The following is a 26,294-nucleotide window of genomic DNA, read 5'->3' on the forward strand; positions in this document are numbered from 1 at the left end:
CTAGAACCAAGCATAATAGAGTTCAAAGCATCCGGCTTAGCCGCCAACAAGCGGTCCTCTTCCGGCTCAAGATGACGCATTGCATCCTCAAGGGTTTTGATATTTTCATTATGAGTCAGGTGCACCTTCATATGCTCCCAACTCTGAGGCAAGGAACGAATCACTGCTTGCACTTGCTGCTCATCTGTGAGGACATGGCCAGCATCTCTCAGCTCAGTTATCATGTTTGACATCTTTCTAAGATGTTGCTTCATGGTCTCGACCATGAGGCTTCTTATAAGAGTCAAACCTGATAGTGAGCTGCCTCAATCTAGTCACCGAAGTATGACCAAATCTAGCTGCCAATGCTTCCCACATTTCCTTAGCATTGTCAAAACGCCGAAACTCTCGCATGACGTCATTTTCCATGCTGCTCAGCAACGTGATGCGAGCTAGAGAGTTCATTCTTTTCCACGCAGAAAAAGCTTCTTTGTTTCTTTTGTCTTTGTGCGGTAGTTCCCTCTTCGGGTTCTACCATGGTCATGACAAGAGCCTCAAGTGCTTCTTGCTCTTCCAGCACATACTGGATTTTCATTTGCCAAATTTCATAGTTGTCTCCATTGAGCTTTTCACCTTTGTTCAGCTCGGCAACTATGCTCTTTGGGTCGGGCCATTGATCGAACAAATCGGACAAATATGCACGAATTATTAATGCCTATCATTTATGCATCCCTATTTACATAGACCCATCATATTAATAAATAATTTCAAGTAAGGTTTCAGAATCAAAAGGTCACTATGTTTCCAATCATCCTCCAAAATCCTAACTTAAAACTATCATCAATATAATTGTCTTATGCAAAGTCAATTCTATGAAGCTACATAAACTTCTAAAACTACCCACAACTAATTACCCACAAAGAACCAACAAAAGAATGAAAGCAATATATAATAGAACATCCAATAAAAACAATAATGCTTTCAATTAACACAATTATGTAGTAATCATTACATAATATGTCCACAAATCACACTTAACATATATCAAGAAATACAACTAACACCAAGTCGGCACACGAACCGAAAGATCCTCTTTTGTTCAATTTCTTGATCTTTTCCCTTGAAACAATACAATAATATTCATTTAACAAAATCCATCACAATTTTCTTATAGGAAGCGGACCGTTGACATCCCATATGCGATTCAACACATCTTGCCATTCGGGTAGAAGAGTATTTATGAAAAATCGCACCATCTCGATTGTGACATAGGACTGACCATTCCATATGACCTGTTGAATTTTCCCGTTGACTTCAAGGACGTGATCAATTAAGTCACCACTCTCCCATCGATGATCAGTCGACTCCTATCAACTTAGACAGCCTTTCCTTTTGTTCATCGCCACACGCGCGAATAGGTGTGCGCAACCTCGGAGGGAGGCATTGTTCCTGCAACAAATGCAGAACAAATAAGGGATTACATATAATCCACATAGACTTAATTGAAAAAGAAACACATTCTTTTCCTTTTTTTTTTTTTTGGTCAACGGTCAACGGTCAAAGTCAACGGTCGGTCAACGGTCAAGTCAACGGTCAACGGTCGTCGCCGGTCAACGGTCGTCGCCGGTCAACGGTCGTCGATCGTCGGACCGACGGACCGATCGGACCAGGATCGACCCAGACGGACCGGTCGGACCGTTGAGGCGAACCGCCGCACGTGCAGCGCGCGCGCGCTGGATGACGTCACGCAGACGTCAGCGGCACCTGCCACGCGCGTGCCATCGTCAGCCGGTCGGGTCGGGTCGGTTCGCGGGTCGGGTCGCCGCCCGGCCAACCGACGTCATCGATGACGTCAGCACGCGTCGGTCCGTGGACCGCGCGTGCGGCCGCCACGGCGGCGGCGCGCCGCGCCGATTCCGCGGCGACCGGGCGTGTGAGGCACGCGCCGGGCGATCGAGCGCCCGGCGCGTCGCGCCCACGCGCAGCGCCTTCCGCGCGCGTGTGGGTGCGTGCGGCGTCGCCCGGCCGCGCTCGAGACATCTCCAGACTCGTCTCGACGTCGCCTTTATCCCAGTGCTTTCAGAATTTGTTTTTGACATTCGAAAACTCATGAAAATGGCCGAAGAAGTCTCGGGTGTCGGGATTTTCGCCCGGTTCCGTACGGCCGAAAGTTTCTTCGCGAAAACTCAATCAAAAACATCAGAATTGATCGGGAAAAACGTGAAACAGGGCTCTGATACCAATGTTGGGAATGACTGATCCCCGAAAACCGGATTCGACACCGAATCGAATCACTAAATCAATGCGGAAGCGAAGCCCAAGAAAACGACACGCATCACCGATCGTAAAGCACACCACGGATTCGAGCATACCTTTTAGCCACAGATTAAACACCAACGTTGATGGAGGAAGAGAAACTGAGCAATTCGATCCGATGAAGCCTTGAAGGGAGGAACAACAAGCCGTATGCGTTCGTTTCTTGAGAATACGCGGGAGAAAGAAGACGTGAATTCCGATTTCAACCATCGTCTTCTCTCTCTCTCTCCTCCCTTTTATACCCCCTTCTTTCCACGGGCCCTATTCCCGTGGGCCGAGCTTTCTGGGCCCAACTTTGGCGGATGGGCCTTAAGCCCAAATCAAATAAAGCCTTCACAACCAAACATGTACACATGTACTTTTAAGCAATGACAATGAGTACATGAGCGGCTGCTCAAACATAGAAGCTGATGGAAGGCCTAATCACTCGCCATCTAAATCAACGCTGAGACCTCTATGCATTAGCTCGAGTCATCAGCGGTGAGTAACCTTACCAAACTCTTAGGCAATACAAATGAAAGGATCACACTAAAGAATTGTAAAATTACTTACTTGATAATGATCGGGTTTGAACTCAATTGACCGGAGCAGTTTTTCTCTGCAGCACTAGGTCATCTGTCTAATAAATTATTTGCTCTTAGCCGATATATATATATATATGATGGATTGTGTTCCCCTCTGGAAACATTTAAAAAAAAACGAAATAAAATTCAAAAGATAATATCACTAGATATTAATTTAGTGTATCCGTTCTGAAGATTATATGAAATCTCGAAGATTCCAAGTCAATTGTAAATCTGTCAAAGAGATGAGAAGTTTGAAGACTTTGTATTATCCACTATAGCTTTTGTCATAATTGCCATAACCTTCCACGTAATGCAACCGTAACTAAATTCATTTTCAAACTAGCATTTACATATAAGAAACAATGCTGACGAGATAGGCTTATGAGAGATGCGTATCTGTGAAATTCTAGTGAAGGCCCATGATCGATTTTGCTATGCGATTTGAATAATTTATAATTTTGGGCAAATATAAAAAAACGAAGTCAGTTTTCCGTCTTTCGTAAATCATAAAACGAACAATTCAACTCAAAATTTAACTCGTCGTCGTTTCTGGAAAAAAAAATTGAAGAGGAAAAAGCATCACATTCTATCTTCCAACGTCGTCCTCGTCGTTGTCTCCTTCCTCTTCCAAAGCAAGATGGCGGTTCGACGTCTTCCTCCGCTTCAGAGGCGAGGATGTCCGCACCGGCTTCCTCCCTTCACGGTGGCATTGACGCCTGCAGCGATGAGGGCTCGAGGCGCGAGATCCCGCCGGGCGGTCACGAAGGCTGTCGAGGAGTCGCGGATCGCCGTGCTCATCTTGTCTGAGGACCATGCTTCGTCTCGGTGGTGATTGAGTGAGCTCGGTGAAGGAAGGTGATGGAGTGGAAGAGGCTCAAGGGGACAGCTGGTGTTGCCCCTGTTCTACGGAGTGGAGCCGGGGGAGATTTGATGGCAGAGAGAGAGGGGGTTATGGCAAGGCATTGGCCAGTCACTGATTTGTCCGATTGGCATTATTATGACCATGGCTAATCACGGTATTCCTGTTCGACCTTATAAAAGAATATTGAATTCACTAATCTGTTGATACTTGATGAGATCGATTAGTGCGTTAAGAGTCATGTTTCGGAATGTTATAGAGTGATTGTTTTCTTCGTGCCATTTTTTATTTAGTTCAATGGATCGTATATTGCCATTTATTCCCACTCCCTTTGCTACTTTGTTTTGGTGTAGGTTGCTGGGTAGAGAATCTAAGATCGTTGTTAAGACAGGCTTGGATGAGGTTCGGATGATGGGAATATGGGGAGCGGGAGGTACAGGGAAGAGCGCTATCGCTAAAGTTGTCTATTAACAGTATCACTAGTCAGTTTGGTGGGTGTGGCTTTCCAGCAAACGTTAGAGAAACTTGCAGTAAACCTGACGACCTGGTTCATTTGTAGAAAGCACTCTTATATGAGATATTGTGGAAAGAAAATTTAGTGGTCTTCAGTGTGGATGGAGGCTTTAACCTGATACGAGATAGACTTTGCTGCAAGAAGATTCTGCTTGTGCCTGATGATGTGGATCATGGGGACCAGTTGAATGTATTAGCCAGAGAATGTGAATGGTTTGGAAAGGGGAGCACGATCATTATTATGACGAGATAAACATGTAGTGACTTCTCACGGGATAGATTGGGTATATGAAGTTAAAGCATTGATCAAGGTGAAGCTTTTGAAAGTTTTAGTTCATATGCTTTTCCAAGATTGAAGGGAAAAAAAAAAGAATAAGCAACCTTATCCAAAAAAAAAAAAAAAAAAAAAGAATAAGCAAGGAGATACCATAGATAATATACTGGGCTATGCTAATGGCCTTCCTTTAGCAATTGTGTTGTCGGGTCCATTTTTATGTGGTAGGAGCAAAAGGGAATGGGACACTATGTTGGGTTAACTTGCTGAAATTCCTAATAAAGATACAGACAGTGTTCTGAAGATAAGTTTTGATGCATTGGAGGACAATAACAAGGACATTTTTCTTGAGATTGCTTGCTTCTTTAAGGGGAGGAATAGTGATTATGTAACCAGAGTTTTTGATAGTTGTGGTTTAAAGACATTGATTTGGATTCAAAGTTTAATAGATAGATCTTTACCAACCGTTGAGAATCAGAGAACAATGCAAAAGCATGACTTGATTCAGCTGATGTAGGATATTGTGAAACAAGGGTGTCCAGATGACCCTGGCAAATAGAGTAGATTATGGTGCTACGATGATGTTTCTGAAGTGTTGTCGGAGGATACAGAGAATGTTTCTCATGAAACCATTGATAATCTTATCTTCTTTAATTTACACACTATTACCTAATTCGGTTTGGGTAATGATGATTATTTTCTTTTCCTTGATAGATAACCAATGTTGTTAAAGGCATAGTGCTGGACTTGCCAACACAGGAAGAGCTAGACATTAATCCCAGTGCTTTCACACATATGAGGAGACTCATATTGCTCCTAGTTCTGAATGCACAGTTCCGTGGAGGTCCCATATGTCTTCCCAACGACTTAAGGTGGCTTGAATGGAATATCCTTTATCAACTCTGAAGTTTAGTTCTGGTCCAAAGATACTTGTTAGGTTCGATGTGCATAACAGCTGGATTAAATAATTAGGAGACAACTTAAAGGTATGTCTTACATGCTCATAGTAATTATGACACGAGCATTCTCTTCGTTTAATTTGATAAAAGCATGGTATTTTTAATTGGCTGCTGCTGTATAGAAATTTGAAGTTCCTGAATTTCAACTGCTGTAAGTTGTTGATTAAAGTTCGAAACTTCTCAGAGGTGCCAAATTTGGAGACATTGAACTTAAGTAGGTGCTTGAAAATCAAGGAGCTTTCAAGCAAACTGAAGCTGGACAAAACAGTCAATGTAATTGGCTGCTCTTAGCTGATGAGTTTCCTGATATTAAGGATATGGAGAGCTTAACAAAACTTTATTTATCTCAGACCTCTATAAAATAACTTCCTGCATTAATTGAAAACCTAATCTCTATTAAGTTTTTGCTTTTGATTTCATGCAAAAGTCTTATCAGTCCTCCTATTAGCATTTACGAGATGCAATGTCTAGAGCACCTTTCTCTTGATGGTTGTTCATTATTTGGCTTGTTTCAAAGAGCAGTGAGAAATCAATCTCCCTAATGGTAGACTTGGATTTCCAAATCTGGTCTCCTTATGGGTGCAATCTGTCAAAGGCAGAATTCGTTCAGAGTCTCACCTGCTTCTCTTCCGTAAATATTTTGCATCTCTTAGGAAATAACTTTGTAAGACTTCCTGCATGCATTTGCAAGTTTGAGGAGTTGATGGTTCTCAAAAAATTAGATGATTGCAAGCAGCTATAGGAGATCCTAGAGCTCCCACCAAAACATTTGCAGCCTAGAAGCAAATGGCTGCAATGAACTGTCCAGATTTCCAAAGTTGCCTATTCAGTGCATTCAATACTCCATGTCAGTGTATGTTCACTTATATTCATGTCATGGATTGGTTCGCCGAAGGCATTAACCTGGCTAATATTACACGTGTGCATGAGCTGGTGGGATTCTGATTTAATAGATTTGCTATAGCAAGATGTTCGTGAGATGGTTCACTGCACGGATACTATACTTCCTGGAAGAGAGATAGCATGTTGGTTTATCTAAAGTCTTAAGAATGTTCTGTCTCTTTCTTGGTATCCCAAGATATGCATGGGAGTATCCTTGGATTAGATTTATGTGTTGCCTTGCGATTGGAGGAAGGAATTGGGGCTAGCATTTCGTGTTCATGTATTGGTGAATCATGTTCATAGTAATAATGATACAAGAACATTCTCTTCATTACAGTTTCATCACTTATGGTTTAACTATATTACATGCTGTTCATTTGATGAGCTGGATGAGATGCTAGAGATTGAGTAGAGTCTCTTTGATGTTTCATTCGAGGTATCAAAAGCAACACTAAGAAGGTGTAGGTTTCGCCTTATATGCATGCAAGCGGAGAATGATGTAAGGGTTCTATACCAACATGAATTGCCCTTGGGAAGCACCTCAAGTTGTTACAGATAATCTCAGTTATTGGAGATATTCCTGATCCATGGTAGAAAGGTCCACCTCTGGATTGCATTTAATTCGAGATATTTGATATAATGTGTAATGTAACCTGTCGCATTTGGTAAATGATTTTTGTACTTCGCTTTCAGCAACTTTAGTAGTTGTGCTGTTTCCTGGTGAGATCATTATGACCCTCTTGTCCATTTTCTAATGTGTTTCTATGGATATGTGACGATTACATTGGCTGTCACATGAAGCAACTTCATCTAGGTTAGTGACAAAAGATGGATGGGTGGGATATTTGTTGATTTGGCCAGTGCTAATTCTAAATTTTGAAATTGAACTGTAAGGGACTGATTTGCAAATGTCCCAAATTATACATGTGCCATTTCTATTATTTAGAAGCCGCAAATTCGAAAATTTGCAGCCAAATTTAGCTTTAGGCAATTGGGAGTTATCCAAATGCTGAAATATAAATGGATATTGAAAGAAGTTATGTAGATCTTGTTTTTGGCCTCAATGTAAGTATTGTTTGAGTCACTATGATCTTGTGCTCTAAAATTTGCTACATTTGTATTGCTTTTTTGTGCTTCACTCCTGTGGATCCTATTTTTTTTTTCCATATTGCTTATTGCATCACAATACGAAGTATCAGTGTCAATACACAAAGAGACTGAAGTTCTGGCTCTTTGCTCTCTCTCTTTCATGTTTATGTGTATATTAATCTCTTTAAGTTTCCCCCTTTTATGCTAGTTGGAATGCTTATCACACAAGATTGTAGTAGCAATACAATTTGATGTGAAGGTTAGCTTTTCAAAGTTCTCAGATGTAGCTCTGTTTCTGCCTTTAACCAAATTAAGCTGGCTGGTGTTAATTTTACTCTTCTGCAGAGCTTTTGGGCGTTACGTCTTTGTGGAAGTTTGAACAAGCAAGCAAGCAGCTCCATATGTTTTATGCCACAGGCATCAATTGGTTAAAATTTCTCTGGTTTTTAGCAAATTCATGGTGTATACCTTCATACGCTCAAAAATAAATTCAAATTCCTTCCTATTTTCAGAATGGTATTTCGCTGTGCATCCAAGCAATTACCCTTCTATGTGCCATTTTCTTGCCTTCGTGTCTGTTTCTGTGACAGAGTATGGCTATACTTATGTAAGAGGATATTCTATGGTTGAGTCACATTATCACAAAACTCCATTACTGCCACTTTCTTTAACCAACAATTTACTTTATATAGTTTTCGCTGTGAAGTGTACTCCCTTGTCTGTGCTAATTCTCAAGTTTCTAACAACAATTTTAAGCAACTAAAATATTCTACATTGAAAACTTCTATTCTTGACCCTTTAGCTGAAGCAGCAATGTTGCACACCAATCTCTCTAGTGAAATAGCTATTCTGTCTTATCTAACTGTAACTATGAGGATCTTCATTGTAGTTTACATCTAATCTCTCCTATATTTTTCTCTCTTCAACAATGCCATGGATCCAATCATATTCATTCCTATCGAAACAAAAGAGGGAGAGTTTTATGGATAATTACGAAGTATAGCCATTATCTAGCATGAAGTGAACAGCATAATCTAGGAAGAGGAGTTTTAAACGGGCCAAAAATTTCTGATCAAGTTTAGTCTTTTCTAGTCAATAATGGCTTTGGTAGCGATGAAATTTATGGTGGACACGCACAAAGCATATACTCTTATTGTGTAGAGCGAAGAATGCCAAGTTTCGATGTTTACTCTTCAATTCATATTAGACTTTACCATGTAACTTTACTATTTGCTGGATAATTTTACATATTGGTGCCGTTGAATTCAGATCATTTTATTCGATCAATATATCTTATGGATGGAATGCAAAAATTTCTGAAAGGCTGCGTTGGACTTGACTTTAGAGCATAGCTTTTTCATTTCAAGTTCTCTTTCCCACTTGAAGCATAGTCAGAAATGAGAATAGAACTTCCATACTTTAATATAGCTTCCATTTATTTGTACCTGACAAAAGCAAGGCAGAAATCGATGTCATAGGTTAGGTCGACTCGGTCGATTGGTGTAGGTGTTAAGCTAGTCAAGTCTCGACACTTCCTCTCCCAGGCAGTTAAAATTATTTTTGATAGCAGAAGATAAATGAGTTCGAAATTGGGGATTAACCATCATACAAATGCGTTCCCATCACATTGGTGGATTTAGAGAGAGCCTCCTTCCATTTAATGACCCCCTCTGAGCCTGTCCCATACTTGAGTTTGAAATTAGTTTTCTTTTTATTCTTTTTTTTCCTAATATATAGTAGTTTATTCGACACTAGATTGACCTTGAATTTGTTCTATATTGCCCAAGTAGATGTATAAGGATATTCCATGTTTACACAATTTTGTGTATAAATTTTTGGGAGGATCGGTGCTAACACTCCGTGTGATGCTGAATGTCTTGGAACTGTCATCCAAACCCATCCCTAGAAAAAACTATCATTTCTACTTTGCATCCAACAAAATAGTTATGACTTCGCCATCTCTAGTTTCAAGTCTGAGCTTTCTTGCATTTTCAATGAAATTTTGACGTTCTCTCTCACCAAATTTAAGATTTGCATAGTCTCCTGCCTCAACAACAGGCGATAAAAGAAATTCCTGTTGATTCTTATAGCAGCTCTGTCATTTCAATTCAAACCTTCTTCTCACATGAGCATGTAACTTCTTGGAGCATTTTGATCACGACCTTTCCCAGGATTCAAGTTACGGTTGTGGTCAAGTTGGGAAGATGGCATTATGTACTTTCCATCTAGACATAAAACAAGCACTAATCTTTGCTTTCACATTGCTCCTGACACAGGCCTTGGCTTAACAACATTAGCCAATCTACACATACTCTTTCCACAACGAGAACATGCAAAAGTCAAGCATTAGATCTTACCGTCATCTCCATTTTGCGAGCTCCTCCTTGGGACACCAAGTCCCACTTGTTTAGCCTATCTTTTGCAGTACCCTTAAGAGTTCCTCTACGGAATCGAGTACCATTCCTTGCCTCGGTTTTATTACAATATCTTCGTCAATTTGATTTCCTTTTGGCTCATCTATGGCAGCTTCTCTTTGACATTCTTCATCGTCATATAGCGTGACACCATTTTACACTTGTGGTGTTGACAGGAGTTCTTCTTGTGTTTGCTAAAATAACAAAAAACAAAAATTTTATTATGACAATTAACTAGTGATATTGGTACAATAAAGATTATGACCGGTTATTTTTCTAACTAAGAAAATGACACAATAGTTTGCTTATTTGTCTAACCATAAACAAACACCATAGCTAATCTATTAAAAACAATTTGTACCTTTTTTTCTTGAAACTAGGAAGCTACGGTCTCAATTGGGTAAGAAAGTTGTAATATTGACACAGAAGTTTAAGTTAATACAAAATCATGAAAGAAATAGACAAAGAATAATAAAGGACCTACAAAAATTTACCTAGCTTGATCAAATATTAGCACCTTTATTAGGGAGAGTAAAAAAATAATTTATTATAATAAGAGAATTATAATTTATAATTGCTAACGTATTTTCATACGAAGTGTTTATAAATAAAACTACTCAATTGCACGTAAAGTGTTCTTTGTTCTGCCGCCGACGAATAGGAGCTCTCTTTGCACGGCTTCTCGATTTCCTTTCTTCACGGCGCGGTTCTCTAGGTAGTCACTGTGCGGCTAAAACCACTCGAACCTTGCCGTGCGGTTATTCCTGACACTTCTGCTTTATTGCTCCTTCGTGCGGCTGGCTAAAATAGGCTAGAGAGGGGAAAGAAACAAAACCTTTCACAATGACCCTTTTACCCCCGCAATAAAAAAATATAATAATAAAATATGGGAGTCCCTCATTTTGTCTTCTAGTGCACGAGTTTTCTCCCTCTCGTTCTCACCGTAGCACAACGCTCTCCTTTTAGACCCCTTTTTGTCTTTTTGTGCAAAATGTTGTTCCCTCTCTTGACTTTTTTTTATCAATATGTCAGGGGGAGAGAGAGAGAGAGAGTCCAAGCTCTTCACTTTTTCTGTGAACACACTTCCTTTCTCTTCTCTCTTTTAATGCGGCCGAGCTCCTTTTCTTTTCTCAATTCTCCCGTAGAAAGCGACCAACCCCCACGAAGTCCCCAGGCCCTCTATTTATAGAGGTAGCTCCACCCTTATTGATAAGAATTTTTAGAGATAAAATCTTATTTTATTTGATCTCCAATCCATCACACGATCAGATTTTTCATTTGAAGCTCAAAAGATGAGGCATTGTTCGGCAATTATTTCTGAAATAACTGATTTTATTTTTTTGTTCCCTAGAACAAATAAAAAATAAAAAAACCGTTTGATGAGATTTTTGCTCTTGAAATAGATTTGGAATAAAATCAAAAAGTAGAAAAAAAGTTACTTATTGTTCTTGAGAATAATTTCAAGAATCAAACCTAACTTTTTTTTTTCTTTTCTTTATTTTCTTCTTCCCTCTTCTTCTTATTGTTCTTCTTCCTTCTAGTCCCAGCTAGTCATTTGGCCATTCTTGGACTTCGCCAGGTTAGGGTGATTTTCGACAAGCTCGTTAGAGGCTCACCTGGCCACAACAAGCCTTGACCTCACCGGTGGCCAAGCGATTCGACGATGCTCGGCTTCACCTGGCCATCGACAAGACTCGACCTTGCCCTAGCCTAGCTAGGCCGAGTCATGAGGTTGAGCGTTGCCTAACCACTAGCAAGGCTCAGCCTCCCCCAGATTTGATGAGGCCGAGGTTTGCAATGGCCGGTGAGCATCCGATAAGTTGATAAATGCCAATAATCACTAGAATTGAATTTCATCAATCATGAGTTGAGTGCAAATTTTAAACTTGCCACACGGACTATACCTTTGAGAAATTCCTTCTATTGCACATATGATGTGCTTATGGAACAGCAAAGAAATTCCTTCTATTGCACATATAATGTGCTTATGGAACAACAAGTATACCACCGCTTATGGAAACATTCCAAATGAATGTGCTTTTCTTTATCAATGTAGGTACCTTCAATCACCTTTCTAGGTGTTTTAAGGGCCCGTTTGGTTCGGCTTTTGGAGAATGTCTTTGGCCAAATGCAAATATCTTTAGGATAAAGGGATTTTCGGGAATGCTCGGCTGTTTGGCAAATTATGCATTGAAAAGTTGCTTGTGCGAAAATACCGTTTGGCAAATTTTATTCCAAATGGGCTTTTGCTTTTAATTTTCTTTTTTAAAAAATCTGAAAGAAAATGCGCGGCCGGCGTGCGGACGGCCAGGATCTGGCCGTCCGGCCGCTGAGGTCGCGGCGACGCCGTCGCCGCGACCTCGGCGCCTGGAGGCGAGAGCCAGATCTGCGGCCCGAGGTCGCGCGGACCCGAGCGGCGCGCGGCGCGCCTCAAGCGACATCGTCGGCTGCACAGGCGCGACCTCGGGCGCTGAGGTCGTAGAGCCGGAGATCTGGCCGCGGACCGCCGAGATCACGGCCTCCGGACCGCCCAGATCTGGCGGTGCGAGTCGCGCGGAACCGGCGACGCCGCCCGAGGTCCGCGCGACCTCGGGCGACCTCGGCAAGCGACGCGGACCTCGGGCGGCGTCGCCTGGTTCGCTCGAAACCGGGCGACGCTGCCGAGGTCCGCGCGACCTCCCGAGGCGACCTCGGGCGACGCGGACCTCGGGCGCGCCGCCCGAGGTCACGCCGCCCCAGGTCACGCGTCGCGGCACCCCCAGACGGTGGTCACTGGCGACGCGCGACCCTCAGGCGGCAGCTGCGGTGGCTACCGGAGAAGCTCGGTGGCCGGAAAGAAGAAGAAGAAGACACAGGAAAAAAAAAAAATGATGAACATAGGCATGGCATTTCCCAAATGCCGAATGCCCAATGCCCCCTCCCCAGCATTGAGCATTGAGCATTCCGAATGCTCATACTTGGGCAAAGGAGCTTCCAAAAAATTTGCCAAACACTCAAATTTTCCCCTAAGGGGCTTTGGGGTCCAAGGGGCTTTGGGAATGCCCAACCAAACGGGCCCTAAATCTTCTTTTCCCCCTTGCATTTCACACATTGTTGGATGAAAACTCATAAGATATTTTCCAATTTATTGATGGTGGTTGAGTTGCTGATCTTACCAAACCAAAGCTCGAGCTTGAGTTTTTGAAGGCGACAACAATAGTGAGCGCACCTTATTACTGGACTGAATTTGATAATCTACTCCGTATATCCAGCATTTCTCAAGAAGTCAACAAGAAATGTCCCTCCCCTTCTTTACAGCAGAGAAACGAAAAATGCATAATATTCTTAATATTGGGGGCATGTCATATTCCACGTCATCAACAAAACACTCAATTGTTTAGTCGATATGTGGCCCTTCCCTCTCACTCTCTCTCCTCCCCTTCGTTGTTACCGACCGTGGCACTCTCTCTGTCTTCCTCTCCATACGTCTCTTTTTTCCCTTCCTCTTCTGTCCGCCATGGCTCGAGCTCGAGTGCAAGGCTCATGCCCACTTCAGGTCGAGGAGGGGTGACGATTAGGGGGAGGCGATTTGGCACGAGGTCTCGAGGTTTAGGAGCGTGGAGACTTGATCGAGCTTAATTTGCAGTAAGACGGCGATCTTAGGGGATTCGCAGCGATTTTGCATAGACATCACGCCGTGGTTGGTCACCTTGTGCGTTTACCGTTGACTTTGCCAAGCTTGATAGCACCTGCATTTGTGCTCCACCGTCCCCGCTCAACAAGGGTGCACATGATAAAATTTCTGGAACAAAAATTAATTTCTAGCCAGAAATTGATTTTTCGATTTCTATTTCAGAAATTGAGAAGTTAACAATTTTTTAGCTTATGATTTCTTCTTCAAATCTATTTATGGAATAGAAATCTGTTCCAGAAATAGAAAAATCAAATTTCGTTACTAAACGGATTTCTGTTCCAGATCTATTTCGAGAAACAGAGAAATAGAGAAGTATAAATTTTATCATGCGCACCTTAAGACTTCAGCAAGAAGTTCCTCCATTCCTCCCTCTCTAATCTAGCGGCTATGGATGAGAGTTTAAAGCTCGGGCCACCATGGCCACGAGCTCGAAGCTCAAGTGGCCATTGCTATGAGCTTGAGGCCGAGCTCGAAACTCGAGCCGCCAAAGCTACCCCAAGCCCTAGGTTCAAGGTCGAGCTCCATGGCCAAAGCGGCTATGAGCTCAAAACTCGAGCCACGGCGGACACAGAGGAAAGAAAAGAAAAGTAGAGAGGAAGAGAGAGCGAGTCACGGGTCAGTAACGGAGGGGAGGAGAGTAACAGTGAGAGAGAAGGGAGGCAGTAATTGACAAGTGGGATCCATGTGCCACGTGTCAATCAATTAATTGAGTGTTTTGCCGATGACGTGGAATAGGAGATACGCCTAAGAGAAAATATTTTCTCATTCGACAAGCCCATCAAAGAGAGACCTCAAAAGAAACGAAGCCATACTTATTGATGCTCAATGAACAAAACAAAACTGTCTCGTACATGCTAAAAGAATCGAATCAATGATAAAAAATGGTATTCGCAAAATAAGTAAAATGTACATACCATGAATGAGATTATAGAGGCTGCCATTGGATTGATAATCGAAGACCACAGGCCTCTCCCCTTTGGCCTGAAAGAAAGCCCTCATGGGCACCAAATTCGGGTGCCTCGACCAGCCCACGGAGTCCATGTGCCCTTCGAATACCCCCTCGCTCGTGCCTGCCGTCTTACCGGCATCGAGCCGCTTCACGGTCACGATCAGCTGGTTGTTGAGCACGGCCTTGTACGTCATCCCGATCATGCCTCTGCCGAGCAACTCGGCGGACACTCTCATGAGCTGCTCCAACGTGTACAGTTGCGACTCTCCTGCGCAGAACACCAAGCACCCGCTCCTCTGAACTCTGTGCTAAGCCTCTTGAATCTTGCTGTTGTACTTCTCTCGCAGCTCCGTCATCAAGTTCGGAGCCGCAGAATTCACGGCCCTAGCTTGCACAACGGGCTCGTCGGGCTCCGCGGGCCCTTTCGGTCTCGCGTGGGTCTGGTGTTTCCGGGCCTTGCACAGGATGAAGACGATCAGCAATGCCGAAACCAGCAGTATGATCCCGAGCGCGAAACCCAGGATCACGCCGGTTCTCTTGGGCTTCCTCGGCGATGAAGACGCGGGCGACACGACGACGCCGTTCTGAGACTGCGCGCTCTGCGCCAGCAGAGCCGGCACGGAGCTGCTCCTGTTGCCACCGGAGGAGGTGGGCCCGAAGAACGGGGCGCCCGACGCGCACGCCTTGTTGATCACCTCGCCGCAGAGCCCGGGTTCCCGGCGAACGCCGACGGGTCGAACAGGGACAGGGTCGGCGTGGCGGGGATCGGGCCGGTGAGGTTGTTCTCGGAGACGTTGAAAGCTTTGAGCAGGGTTTGGTTGAGGGGCGGCAGCGCCCCGCCGAACCGGTTCCCGTCGAGGAGGAGGGTGTCGAGCCGGTCCAGGGCGGTGATCTGGGCCGGGATCAGGCCGGCGAAGGCGTTGAGGCCGAGGTCGATGACGCGGAGGCGGCGGAGGGAGAGGAGGGAGGAGGGGAAGGGGCCGGAGAAGGAGTTGATGCCGAGGGAGAGGGCGGAGGTTGGCGAGGTGGCCGGAGAGGGAGTTGTTGCGGAGGGAGAGGACGCGGAGCTGGTTGAGGCGGGAGAGAATGGCGGCGGCGAGGGAGCCGCGGAGGCCGGAGGACGGGAGGGCGAGGCGGACGACGCGGCCCTGGGCGCACTTCACGCCCCGCCACTGGCAGAAGTCGAAGCGCTCGTTGAGGGCGAAGAGGAGGCGGTTGTCGAGGTCGGCGCGGGACTTGAAGGAGAGGAGGGCGACGGCGTCGGACGGGAGGAGGGAGTCGAGGGCGGGTCGGCGGCGGCGGCGGCGGCGGCGGCGGCGGGGGGCGGCGGGAGGAGGAGGAGGAGGAGGAGGAGGAAAGGGCGGCGGTGCTGAGTGTCATTGCTTGGTTGGAGTGGAGTGGGAGTTCGGGGTCATGGGGGACTGAGAAAAGGTCACGTGAAAGTGGGGAATATGGTGGAAAATGTGAGTGCCTTTTTTTGAATTCGAACGTCACTGCTGGGAATGACTGTATTATGGAGTATTTTTGCAGGTGTTTAAAGACTATTTTTTTTTAATGCCACGAGAAAAAAAATCTCCAATTATTAAACTTATGACAAATTTCGCCCTATCAATTTTTACTAAATATTATTGTCAAATTGTTAAGTTGGATATCACATGTCAATCGATGGGTGAACCAATTGAGATTTTATTCTCCGTTTGTCATATATTTACTAATTTATGATTTTCTATAATATTAATATTAATTTAATATAAACTTATATAGAGAAAATTTATCACAAACATTTTTTGGTGGAAATTGAAATTTAGGATTTTTCATGATATCAATCCATTTTTTCTTTTTAGATAATGACATATGTTTACTCGATTTTCAATATGAGCGCATGGACTTTTATTAAGTCAAGTAACTTAATTTTTTAAAAACGTTATTAAAAAATATGGTTTGCTTTTACTAAAAATATACCAAAAGTGTTCTTTTGGTGTTTGCTTTCTTGAAAATAATTCATATAGCAGTAATAATGAGAAAAAAAAAAAATCTATTAATTGTTCCGTCCTCCAACTTAAAATTATTAACATACTATGACGTTGTGCAAGGAATAAAATAATCGCTCACATAAGTAGAATGTGCATGAGATTTAGTAATTAATATGAAAAAAATGTGCACATGAAAAGTGTATCTCATAAGTGTACATACTCAACTTTTCCGTAAGGAGGAGGCTTTCCCCCCGGAGAGGAGGGTCCCGGTTGACCCACGGTCAGCGGTGGTCGCCCCCCATCTCTGGTGCCGTCGATGATTTCACCACCCCATAACGACAGCGTTCTCGCAAACGTACCTGGGTACATATATATATATATATATATATATATATATATATATATATATATATATATATATAGTATGTATCTTTTTGTATCTATATATCTACCAACCCATGACATAGCTCAAAAAAGAAAAAAAAAACTTTTCCGTAAATGTTACATACGAGAAATACATACAGTGTACTTATAATGAACCGAATGCGATTCCATTTAAAGAAAGAGGGATGGAAAAAAGAAAGGGAAAAGGTCTGCAGACAACAACGCAATTGCACTCCTTTTTCGGGCTACTACTGTCTTTGCAGTATTGACACTGCTCCCCAGCAAGAGTTTTGATGTTGTCGATCGCTATGTGAGCATCGAGGTCGTTAAGAACAGTGGCTCGGCATTCTCGAACAATTGACCCGGTCGGTCCATAACTCGATGCTAATGAATTCAATTTTTGTCGAAGAAGTGAAGCAACCACCCGATTTTAGAGCCCGAATCTGACTGAAACTAGAATCAAATCTAGGCCCGATTGGCCAAATGGTTGATTTGAGTGGTATATGTGATTTGATGACATCGAGGTCATAAAAAAAAGCAAGTGACATCATTGGACATTTGATCCGATCTATCCAAAATTCAACACAAATTGAGTTCCATTTGTGAAAGAAGCAAAGCAACAACCAGATTTGAGCGCCCAATTCCGAGTGAAATCTGAAGCAAATGAATGCTTGATTGACTCAATGGTTAGTTCAAGAGGCATGCATGACACAATTACATTGAGTAATAGATTTTTTCACATCGAATTATGATTCATGTGAAATGATAAATATGAGGTTGTATAATCGTGATCATGAAAGGTTGAAGTGCACAATTATTTGCTATTATTATCACCTAACTTCTCTACTTGGTGATTAAGCTTTCATCTAATTTAGTTGGTACCGAAATACCAAAAGTAGTTATAGCAACTTTTCTTATCCTTACTAGTTACTTCTTATACTGAAAAAGCATATGTGCTTCCATTAGTAATAAGTAACATCTCATTTTATCAGTAATTTTTCAAGACATTGAGCAACTTTTGACAACCCGATAATCATAAACTCCTCATTCCGCTAGTAACTTATAATATTGAAATAGTAAGTGTCAATATACAATGTAATTTTACACTCAGTAACTTCTTTGCGCAATAAGAGTAAATCTCTATATCGGAAAAGTAAGTGAGCATGCTTTTTGCTAGTGCTGGCCAGAGAAAGATTGGATCGCTCTCTCCTCGGTCAGAATCTAGTCGGGGAGATAGGTGCGACAATAATGAAAAAAAAGGTATCTGAAGATGAAGAGGAGGAGAATAAACAGAGATATACGCAAGCGGAGGAAGATTATTGCTAATGAAAAAAATGGTAGGATCAGCGGTGGTCAGCAACAATATCCTTTTTGGCTACTTGGAATGAAAGAAGATTAGTTAGATGCGGCAAAAATGGCCCTTTTAAGATTCAACCAACACAGGAAGATTATCATACACAGGCCCATAAAAGGTTAGCTCTCCTCTTTTATCTTTGAAAGCAGTGTTTTTCTACAAGTATGGTAACTTTTTAGCCGAATAAGTAGTTTCCAAAATATTAGTAAGTGGTATATTTTCATCTAATTGGTAATTAGTAATCTTCAATGGGAAAATGTATAATAATGTGAATTGCAGTTTTTGCTCTTCTCGACCTGATTTGGTCGACCACTTATTTTTTGGTTGCTCTATTCCTACTGCCTCAATCATTTTTTGGGCTGCTAGATTTAATTTTGCTTGGCGGAATAAATCTTGGGTGGATAATCTGCTCTGGGCGATAACGTACTTATCCGGTGCTTCTTTTCGCTCCTCTCTTGCTCGGTTCGGGTTTGCCGCTACTTGCAATATCATATGGATGGAGCAGAATAACATACTTTTCGAGGTAGACCTCCTTCCCTCTCAGCCATGAAAGGACATCTTGAAAGAGTTTTAAAGGACAAAGCCTTATCCTTCCATCATGTTCCTCCCATTGCTGCAAATAGAAGACTACTACAAAACTGGGCGCTCAGTCCTTCCATTTTAGCCGACTAATCTTCTACTTTGGACATCCGGCTTTTGAGGAGGGGGTTTCTCCTCTAACCTTTATTGTTCGGAGGTTCTTTCGAATTCCTAGATGTTGCATTGGAAGCTTGGAATGGAGGTCTTTGCTACTCACTATGGCAACCATCGCTTTCTTACCTTCTTGTCCTAGAGCGGGCTTTTGGGTTCCTCTTTTGTTTTGTTGTTCCCTCTCTGGGTTTCGGGGAAGGCTAGCTGGTTCTCTTTGGCTGCTGTTTGGCCCTCTCATTTCGCCGCTTGGCTTGTTTCCTTTTACCTTGGCCCCTTTCCACTCGCTCTGACTTCTATCTCTGTAAGTGCAAGTTTTTGGGTTCGAGTTCTCGTTGTATAGCTCTATATAGCTTTCTGGTTTCTAGTCAATATATTTCTTACCTTTACCAAAAAAAAAAAAAAAAAAAAAAAAAAGATAAAGTTTATATAGAAAAAACAAGTATGTACCTTTCACAATAGCTAGTAATTTCTTGGTTTGATTTTTAATTTCTCTTTAGAGAAATAAAAACTTTTAATCCATTGAGATTTAGTAAATTTGAAGAGTCAATATCTACTTTCCACGTTCAAAAGTAAGCTTAAACCTTTCAATAACTAATAATTTCTCCAAGTAGTTAGTAATTATTAATTTACAAAAGTCGTAACTTTGATTGAATTAGTAATTAGTGGGTATGGCTAATTATTGTAATATTATAAAATACCTACTAGTATAGTAAGATTTGGTAACATTCACAAGTAGTAATTATTCTAAAATGTTGGATAATTAAATATATTTTTGTAGTTAGCAACTATACAACTATAATAATTTCTTCAATGATCCAGCAATAGCCAGTAAAAAGGGCATGAATTTCATCTGGTTTAAGCTAATGACATCATAGCATCACCCATAATGGGAATCTAACAGCTCAAGAAGGACATGACTTTGGCTCCGAGGTTGTTCTTTAATGTTTTTTTTTTTTTTTTTGCCAAAACATAATACAAGAAAATATATTTTGTGCACATAAGTAGTTCACATAACGTTCAATCATATTTTTGTTCCTATGTCAGACGTGTAGTTTCATCGGCACCGGCACTTATTACAACGTTGCGGGAAGATTGTTGCTGAGGAAAAGGCTCTGTATTTTTTCCTGAAGGAGAAATGCCAAAGGGGTTGCTTATGACTTCACATCGCTTGGATGACAAGTTCCTAGGATAAGCTTTCTGTATTCCCACCAGAAGGAGGAAAAGAGGTTGCCACAGTCTAGATCCTACTACACATTAATGGCAAGAAGGGGAGGGATTGCTCCCTAGACACCATATGATCAAGCGAATTCTAATCATATGTGGCTTGCATATTCCAAATTAAGATCGCCATGAAAAAGTCGATTTTGGTCAAGATGATTTGAATCATTTTCAGCTTATAGACTTAGAGTAATGGGAGAAGTCTTGACAAAGTAGGGATTCTAAATAATGTGCGAACAATTAGAGGACAACCTAAAGGCTGTGATTCCAAGTAACCAGCGACTCAACTCGATCCTGTTTTCCTCTATGAGGTTGGTCAGTAACGTTTGCTCTTCGAGGTTTGTCATGTTCAGGTATCAGACAAATTCAAAGGAAGAGTTCAACAGAAGCCACGAGAACCAGCCTTAGTCCTTGAAAAACAGTCTTGTATCAAGAGCTATGGAGGGTGTTGCACTTTGGGAAAATGGCCCAAATCGAACGGATCAGGAGGAAAGTGGCCCAACCAGTGCAGAGGAAAGCATGATAGGGCTACAAAATACTGAAGCTGGAGTTGACGATTTATATCAATTGAATATGCGTGGCGATTTAGCGCAAACTCTAGTGACATCTATAATTATTAGGAAAGAAAAATAAAATTCTTTGAGGGATTGCTGATAATGGATTTTTAACCTTAGAATTATTGCTTTTATATTTCTTACATTTCCTATATCAAGTATACTATTTTGAAAGAAAGATCGAATATAAAGAATATAATTGTGCTGGTACCCATCTTACATGTTATGACCTTGTAATGTGGAATAATGAAGCTGAGTTATAGCTTACAGAGAAAGTTCAACCTAGTAGAGAAGCAACGGACATGAAAATTCCGTCTGTTTCACGGAAAATGATTGATTTAGAAAATCTTTTACTAAAAATGATCGATTTTGTTACTTAAAATTGTCACTATCAATAAAATCTATGTCTAGATATTTTCTTAAAGGATAAAAAATATTTTTCACTCATTTATTTTTATAACGATACAAGTGATTATTTTTAAGAAAATATTATTTAAATTATTCATTTTGGAAACAAATGGAGTTGAAAAATAAAATATTAAAAATAAAATTGGTTTCAAATGATGACAAGTGGAAAACATGCAATGCAAGAAGTTTTTGCAAGTAAGTTGGTGAGTAGTTTAAATAATGTGGAGGGAATCGAGTCAAAACATCATGGATCGAGAAAGGGTTTACGGGCCAACGTTGGCGTCAATACTTGTTGTCCACAGATTAGGAGAACTACAAGCAAAGTGGACAGACATCGGGCATCTTCTTTTGTAGAACACTAAAGAGGCTGGAGCTCTTGATCGTCTCCAATTATTTGAATTTCGACCATCTTGGCGCACTTCGATTTGGGTCAGCGTCTTTCTGCCTCATATCATATTTCTCCAATATTATTTTTTCACCCCTATCCAGGCGATGAGAATATCATAATCGAGTATGTGAAAGATCATACGAAAATGTATGCTCAATGCCTTAAAAATGGCTCAACAAGTAAGTCGCGTGATTCATTTGATGAATTTTTTGACGAAGCTAATGATTTAGAAAGATATAGAGTTGTTGGAAATGAGAATATCATTGATGGGATGTATTAACTTTTGGCCCAGCTGCGTAGGATATGCAATACAATATATAGTATTTTACACAAAAATATAAGTTTGGCAAGATATATTGTGATTTGGCCCAAACCAATGCGTACGCCACTCTCCAAGACCATTTGAAAGCTAGGCCCAATCTACTACACTTAATAAGCTTTATACAAAAGTTGATTAACCATGGAGCCAATACTCCTTTGTATATAGGGCGCACTCTTTTCATTCTTTTCTAAAGAAACACAACATTCATCTCTTACGAATTTGACTGCAAAGTGTATAGAGGGATATTGCAAGTATTGGTAGCGTACACAATTACTGAAGACAATGAACTACCCATTTTTAGGGGAATAAAAAAGGAAACAAAGTGGTTATTATTTACACATCAAATGACCAGAAATTCTTCCATCGAAACTTCTGGGAGTCCAACTGTCAGGCTACCTAGACACTTGTTGGATTGGGTAGACAAATCCATATTCGAAACTATAGGGCTGCGTTTGGTAGTCGGAATAAAATTCGAGATAGAATATGATTTATTCTATCCTACGTTTGATACTTGCTCATGACATGATAAATTCGGATATAAATGGGATATAGATATGATAAAATTATCCCATGGGGGAGGTAGGATAAATGTGGATAAGATTTATAATGTCTATAATAGGAAAGTTATTTTTCTCGAATAACAAACTTATTAAATTAATAAAATTGAAATTATATTTCAATATAAATAATATTTGAATTCTAATTTAAGAAATTAAAAATAAAAAATAAAAAATACAAATTTATTTTTAATTAATCTATCTTAATTTATATATTCAACTTTAATTTTATCTTATAATAAACATTCAATCTATAAATTAAATATTTATATTTATTATATATTTTAGGTATTTTTATATTTAGGTATGTTAGTATAGTTTACTATTTGATAAAATTTTATTAAAGAATGATGAAAGGGGAAAAAAGAAATAATAAAGAAAATAATATAAAAAGAGGAAAAATAAAATAAAGATAAATTAAGGAATAGTGTTACGAAATCCGGACGATCAAATGTAGCCTAGGAGTACGGAGTGCGGGGGTAACCTGGCTAGGCATCCGGCTGATTGGGTACTCAGCCCCATTTTTCAAATTAGGGACGGTCTCTTTTAGCCCTTTAAAATTATTCAAAAAATACTCAAATACAACGAATATAATTTCAAATAATCATAACATATTTGAGTGAGTGTTGTAATCATCAAAACTATATTAGGGTAAAAGTATTCTCTTTTTTTTTTTTTTTTTTAAATGATGTCTAAAGTCTTAATCAAACAGAATCTCCCAATGAAGAAAGTCCCCTTAAACATTTTAACGAGGAAAATAAAAGTAAAAAAGGCTTTCTTGAGAAATTTAAGTCCTTGATGCAATTTAAATCATAAGTTCCTCCTCTGAGCATGCTCATTAATCAAATTAAATATCCCATTTTTGTCATAACATCAAAATAGACTTAAGTGGCAAATGAGTAGATCAAATGATTTCAACAATCCAATGTACTCAAGGTCAAGTGTTAAAATAAGCTCACACGGAAAAGAATTTTGAGCACATCTTCAAACAGGAAACAAGCCCAAATGATCTTGAAAAAATACGATGAGACGTGTCTAATAAGGTGGTGGTGGAGGAGGATGATATTGGGAAAAGAGATGAATTTTGGAGGAAAATTTCAGCAAACGGGTTGAACAATCGAAGTTCCTCTTGTATTTCTTCCAAATCCTTGTTGCGTCTCATTGCAGACCGCGTGTATCTTCCCACCAAAAGCGAAGTAAGCTCGGTAGTGGAAGCCTCATCTTCATTTTTCGTCCTCAGCTAGCCTAATACGACAATGGTGGCGATACCTCTTGCGTTACGGTTGGCCATCCCGGACATTCTTCCTTATGCAAACTTCTAATCTCTTCTTGATGTCCAAACTTTCTAGTGTAGATTCTCCACCAAATTGGCGGTCGGTTAGAACTCTAGGAATCCCAACATTAAAAGTTATAAAAATTACGAGTTAGGGCCATTCCATACTTTTTACCACCAAGTCTTGAAGATTTTGACGGACCAAACCTATCCATATGAAGCAATTCCGAAAGTCTAAAGGTGCTAACACGCTCCTTAGATTCAAATGATACTTTTGTTTATTTTGCTTTAACACAAGCATCACAGACTTGATCTTTTGAAAAAGGTAAGCCACGAACTAAACTAAACCTAGGAAGCTTTGAGATATTATCCATACTAATATGTGCTGATTTTCGATCATTTGAGTTTAAGCACTCTGGCTAAATCACATACACATTTTCATGCCTTCTTGGAATAACCTGAGAATGCCGTTAGGAGTATCAGTAATAGAGCTAGTAGATGATTAAATAGTTACTCGGAAGCCTTTATCACATAATTGACCAATACTGCGCAACTTATGTATCAAACATTCAACAAGTAAAACATTTTAATAAGAGTTTCTTCTTTATCAACATAACCAATACCGATGATGACTCTTCCTCTTGAGTTGTCAACATAATTCACACCTCCTCCATCCATTTCTTCAAAGATTTAAATAAACTTGCAGTTTCGGTCATTTTTCTTGAGCAACCACTATCAAGGTACAATTTGCGCATATTAGAATTGGTACCAAGACACAGTCATATCTATAAGAGCACATTTAAGGATTTTTTTCTTGGTATGCAACCCGCATTGGGTCGTTGAGAGTTAGTAGACAATGTAACTTTAGGTATCCCATTCCCTTTCTACTCTTCTAACAACACCGTTTCCCAAGTACTAATTGCGTACAATGTCCATATTTACCACAAAAGTTACCGGCGAGCCATACGTGAGAAGCTCTCACAAAAACGGCATGAAGACTTCTCCTATTTTGAAAAGGCTGGTGTCTAAGAACATTCTACAATGAGGAAATTTTTGTCTTTCAAACATTGTTTTCAAACTCTTAGTACCCTCAGTATAAAGTTTTGTAAATTTGGCATTCAATTCATCCGTTTTCTTTTTCAAATACTTCAATTCCTTTTGCAACTTCTTGACATTTTTGTAGTCTCATTTTTGCCATGCTTCAAAGCCATGTTTTCTTTTTCAAGACCATCACTCTTTTTGTTAAAAGATTCAAATTTGCCCTTCAATCTCTTGTTTCTATCTATCAATATGGGAATCATTTGATTTTTTCAACAGAGAATTTTCTTACTAACTTCTCAAAATCTACTGCAGGATCATCCAAGGCCCCTTGAAGCTCTTCAAAAGTAAAAACAAATGTAGGATCATTTACCTCATTTTCTCAATCGCTTAGAGCCACAAGACATAGATTGGCAACATCTTGGTCACTAGAGGCATCATCGACCGCGCTTTCGCTTCTTGTAGATGTCAATGCCTTCTTTTTCCACTTCAGAACATTTTCTAATTTCTCTGTACATTCTTATCCCTTCTATCCGTCTTGTCAAATCGCTCCTTCTTGTCCCTCTTGTCCTTGGAGGTGACATTTCTTGGACATTTGTACCGGAGATGGCCTGACTTGTTGCACTCGTGACATTTGACGTTGTTTCTCCAATTAAGAAATCCTTCTGTGCGCCTTTCATCATTTTTGAAGTTATCGTTCTTGAGAAAATGCTTGAACTTCGACGTGATCATAGTCATGTCCTCGTCACTACATTGTTTTGGCTTCGCATCCGAGTTAGTGGATCCAAGAGCAAATGACTTCTTCCTCTTTAAATCTTCCTCAAATCAAGCCTTTAACTTGATTTTATGTGTGATAACCTCTCCGAGAAGCTAAGCAAAAGAAGCCATGGAGAGGTCATGAACTTCTCTAATGGCTGACACTCTAGGCTCTCAGACTTCCGGCAAAGCTTTTCAAATCTTTCGGTTTAGCTCTTCTTGAGGATAAACCTTGCCAAGAGATTTCTATACTATAATTATGTTGGTGAATCGAATAAACATATCAAATGATCGGCTCCCTCTCATTCATAGTAGAAAGCTCATCCAAATGAGTAAGCATACTAATTTTAAACTTTTAACTTGATTGGTTCCTTCAAAAGCGACTTCAAGTTTTTCTCATATCTCTTAGCACTAAAACACGATTTGATGAATTAGCATCCAAAGCACAACACCACATGTTCATTGCCCTAGCATTTAATTGAACTAGTTTAATATCATTAGCACTCCATTCATTTTCATGCACAAATGAGCTTTGAACTATGGTCCAATATGTTTGAACTTTGGTTCAATATGCAACGTTGTCCCTAAATTTTTAATTTGTACAATGTGGTCTCTAAACTTTAGCCTGATGTGCAATGTTGTCCCTAGACATTTTACTTGTTCGATACGATCCTTAAACTATTGATAATGTTCAATATAGTCCCTATACTACATAAAAATGTTTAAAATTTTAATTTAAGAACCATATTAAACATAAGCCCAAAGTTCGCAGACCATATTGAACAGATTAAAAGTTCAAATTCCTCATTGCACATTGTACCAAAGTTTGAGGACCACATTAGACAAAAATTTAGGGACAAAATTACATAGTAGACCAAAGTTCAATGACCATTTGTATCATTTTCC

At 40.5% G+C, this 26,294-nt stretch overlaps 2 long non-coding RNA genes and 1 pseudogene across 2 annotated transcripts; 2 read left to right on the forward strand and 1 right to left on the reverse strand.

Annotated features, from left to right (window-relative positions):
• The first annotated feature begins 3,380 nt into the window (after window positions 1-3,380).
• Window positions 3,381-7,396, forward strand: LOC108954832. The gene is made up of 4 exons (XR_005545472.1): window positions 3,381-3,877; window positions 4,074-4,544; window positions 5,222-5,493; window positions 6,785-7,396. It is a non-coding gene; the product is annotated as an uncharacterized LOC108954832 (long non-coding RNA).
• Window positions 7,397-7,586: 190 nt separating this feature from the next.
• Window positions 7,587-7,951, forward strand: LOC120286759. The gene is made up of 2 exons (XR_005545471.1): window positions 7,587-7,696; window positions 7,783-7,951. It is a non-coding gene; the product is annotated as an uncharacterized LOC120286759 (long non-coding RNA).
• Window positions 7,952-13,785: 5,834 nt separating this feature from the next.
• Window positions 13,786-15,762, reverse strand: LOC120287283 (annotated as a pseudogene).
• Window positions 15,763-26,294: the final 10,532 nt, after the last annotated feature.

Source organism: Eucalyptus grandis, chromosome 8 (genome assembly GCF_016545825.1).
Source record: "Eucalyptus grandis isolate ANBG69807.140 chromosome 8, ASM1654582v1, whole genome shotgun sequence".
In the NCBI taxonomy this organism is placed as follows: Eukaryota; Viridiplantae; Streptophyta; class Magnoliopsida; order Myrtales; family Myrtaceae; genus Eucalyptus; species Eucalyptus grandis.